Below are 3,954 nucleotides of genomic sequence, written 5' to 3'. Positions count from 1 at the left end.
TGAGCCAAATGAAGGCAAGGTCTGCCCCAGATGATCTTTATCCTCTAGTACATACACAAGAAGTAGGAGAAAGAGTATATAATAGAATTTATTTTTTAATTTTTTTAAAATATTTTATTTATTTAGGGAAAGGGAGGAGGAAGCAGGGGGAGAGGGAGAGAGAGAATCTCAGGCTGACTTCCCACAGAGCATAGAGCCTGATTCGGGGCTTGATCTCATGACCCTGAGATCATGACCTAAGCCAAAATCAAAAACTGGTGGCTTAACCAACTAAACCACCCAAGCGCCCCCATAATAGAATTTTAATACAGGAAACAGTATGTGGGTTTTTAAAAATATATTTTATTTAAATTTGATTTGCCAACATATAGTATAATACCCACTGCTCATTCCATCAAGTGCCCTCCTTAGTGCCCATCACCCATTTACCCCATCCACCCTGACCCTCCTCTCCTTCCACATGTTTTTCATTCCTAGTATTTCACTTAACCTTTTGGTTTTGGTCTCACAGAAGTAGATCATGGAACACCCACCTGTCATGGCCAACATGATGCAACTGAATGACAGGAAAAGGACACAAGGAGTAAGTGACATGTTTGGAGGACAAGACAATGAACCAGATCACCTGTCTCCAGACTACACTCAGAAGCTATAACTGAGAGAGGGGTAAAGAATAAGAAAGGGAAGGAATAAAGCTTCAATGTTGGGACTCCACTAGATGTGGCCAGGCCCCCAAGAAAGCTCTGGGGAGAATGAAGGCTCCCTTCCCTGAGGGAGCATGATGGAACACCTCAGAGAGGTCCAAACACCCAGGAACCACACTGGCCTGTGCTCACTTTCCCAAAGAGGGTCTGACAAAGTAGCCAAATCAGCATTTCCATTCTCTGCATGAAGCAAGGGCAGAAGCAGTAGATTTGTGGAAGGCTGAAGCAGATCAGGACTAGTGTCACAAGAGGATGAGAGGAGTGAAGGGCTGCATAATTCTCCATGTATTCCATAGTCTGGGCAGAGAGAAAGAGGACTGATGCTTGGGAATCTAACATCCTCTTCATCATTATTCAAAATAAATAAAAAAATAAAGCCTTCAGAAAAAGTATATGCTGGGGTTTAAATGCACATTTTATCCATTATTTACTTGTAAGGCTAAATATTTTTTTCATAGATGTACTGGCTATTTGTTTAGGACCTTTGTCCATTTTTAAAAATTAGGGACAGATATTTTCTTATTATTTTGTAAAGATTTTTCATACAGTAATGATATTACTTTGCCAATGAATGGCAAATAGTTTCTCAACTTTTTTTTAAAGATTCTATTTATTTATTCATGAGAGACACAGAGACAGAGGCAGAGGCAGAGGGATGTAGCTATTTTCAATAGCTACATCGTAATTTGTTCAACCTTCCCTTGAATATTGGACATTTAGATTGTTTCCAATTTTGTAATGTTGGAAAAAGGGCTTTAATGAACATCTTACTCATAAATTTGAGTTCATCACTGATGACTTTCTTAGGATAAAACTGGCATTTTCTGATCCTTCTTTATAATCCTTTCAGGCTCAGGGTGCTTACAGGCAACACTTATGATGCTGGGAAATCACGGACCTAGAATTAACACAGACCTTGGTTGGAGTCCTGGCTTTACCCCATACTAGTTGTGTGATCTCGAATGACTCGCTAAGTTCAGTGAGCTGCGGTATCTTCATCTGTAAAATGGGAATATAGTTTTTTATCTTCTCAATCTTTATGGAGGATTAAATGAGAACCTGGGGGTTTAGGATACATTGTTTAAATCAGTCTACCAAAAATGACCTAAATTTTATACAGTTTCTTTGTCTTCTTGGAGATAGACCAATTTTCGAGAACTTTAGCCAAATATATTTTCATCCTTTTAGATCAGCAAAAAATGACTTGTGGGCGGGAGTCTTTTCACTCCTGTTTTTTTTTTTTTTTGTGAATAAAGTTTTACTAGAACAACAACAACAAAAAAGGCTCCACAGGGAGCCTGAGGAGGGGCTCGATCCCAGGACCCCAGTATCACGCCCTGAGCTGAAGGCGGATGCTCAACCCCTGAGCCATCCAGGCATCCCATATTTCTCAACTTTGTTTTCACTTTGATCTTTTAATAAAAGGCTTTCTTTTCTCTGTTCTATGTTTGGGCATTATTGTGTTAGCTACTTTGCAAACAATAGCACTCATTATGCGCTGGCTCAGTACTTCATTTTAATGACATTTTCTCTAGTCTCCATGATGTCTCTGAAGGGTAGGTCTTTTCCATTTTATATACAACAACACTGATGCTCCAGTTAAGTAATTTATCCAAAGTTAAAGATAAAAAATAAGGAATTGTTCGAATCCAAGTCTATTACACCATGCAGAGTTTGGTACATCTGCATTTATAACATCTAATAAGGGAGAATGCAGAAGGAGCTTTCAGATCATTGCTTCTTTCCATGGCTGGAAAGGGTTGCAAATTAGTAGGATAAAAAGGCACTCTTTGGGGCACCTGGGTCGCTCAGTTGGTTAAGTATCTACCTCCAGCTCAGGGCATGATCCCAGGGTCTTGGGATCGAGCCCCGCATCAGGCTTGCTGCGCCCTCTCCTCCCCGCTTGTGCTTTCTGTCATTATTTCTGTCTCTCTCTCTCAAATTAATTAATTAATTAATTAATTAATTAATAATATTTTTAAAAAGGACACTTTGAAACACAAGGCAATAAATACACAAAGAATAAAGAAAATAATGTAACTAATATGGCAGATAGCAAGCAATAAGCATGATGGATATTAATCAAGAGGAAGAAGGCAAGCTAGGGGCACCTGAGTGACTCAGTCACTGACTGAGAGTCATCGGACTCTTGATTTCAGCTCAGGTCATGATCTTGAGGTCATGAGATTGAGCCTTGCACTGGGCTCTGTGCTCAGCAGGGAGTATCATTGAGATTCTCTCTCTCCCTCTCCCTCTCCACCTGCCTCTCCCCAACCCCCCAAAAAGAAAACAAGCTAAAATTATAGTCAGGGGGCGAAGGACTGTTGGATGTTTTCCTAACACGATCATCAATAAGTGAAAGGAAGAATGAAATTGCTCAAGCTAATGTGAGGTCCATTGCACTGACCTAGGGGTCATCACATTAGACTGATGATGGCAAAGCACATCATCCTGGAGCTTCCTGGAAGTGGCTCAGAATGATGACCCCCTGACTTCTGACCAAGTTCCATGCAGACAACAGAATAAAGGGGACCAGGAACTCCGGGCATCATTTACTCAATTACTATACCAACCTGAATTGGCTTAGATTTGGAATCACAGAATTTCTTACTCAAAAGTTCTACAGAGCACATCCAATTTGCTAGCCCCCATTTCCAAACCCAGCCCCTTATTGTTCTTTTATTTTTCCCAAGTTTTTATTTAAATTCCAGCTAGTTAACAGTAGTGCAATATTAGTGTCAGGTGTAGGATTTAGTGATTCATCACTTACATATGACATCTGGTGCTCATCACAAGTGCAACCCTTAATTCCCATCACCTCCCCTCTGGTAACCATCAGTTTGTTTTCTAGAGTTAAGAGTCTGTTTTATGGTTTGTCTTTCCTTTTCTCTCCCCTATGTTCGTTTGTTTCATAAAATCCACATATAAGTGAAATGATACAGTATTCCTTTCTCTGACTTATTTTGTTTAGCATAGTATTCTCTAGCTCCACCCATGTTATTACAAATGGCAAGATTTCATTCTTTTTATGACTAATATTCCATTGCATATATATATATCACACTTTTTTACCCATTTATCAGTCGATGGACATTTGGGCTGTTTACATAATTCCGCTATTGTAGATAATGCTACTATAACCATCGGGGTGCATGTATCCCTTCGAATTAGTATTTCTGTATTCTTTGGGTAAATATCTAGTAGTGTGATCACTAGAACATAGGGCTGTTCCATTTTTGACATTCTGAGG

At 39.6% G+C, this 3,954-nt stretch overlaps 1 protein-coding gene across 5 annotated transcripts in view; it reads right to left on the bottom strand.

The window, feature by feature from the left end:
* Nucleotides 1–3,954, bottom strand: part of PRUNE2 (prune homolog 2 with BCH domain) — a 257,322-nt gene that overhangs the window by 154,107 nt on the left and 99,261 nt on the right. The window lies entirely within an intron of this gene.

Source organism: Canis aureus, chromosome 1, assembly GCF_053574225.1.
Source record: "Canis aureus isolate CA01 chromosome 1, VMU_Caureus_v.1.0, whole genome shotgun sequence".
NCBI lineage: Eukaryota > Metazoa > Chordata > Mammalia > Carnivora > Canidae > Canis > Canis aureus.
Note: the sequence above shows the minus strand (reverse complement) of the source record. Positions and strands in the feature narration are given on the sequence as shown.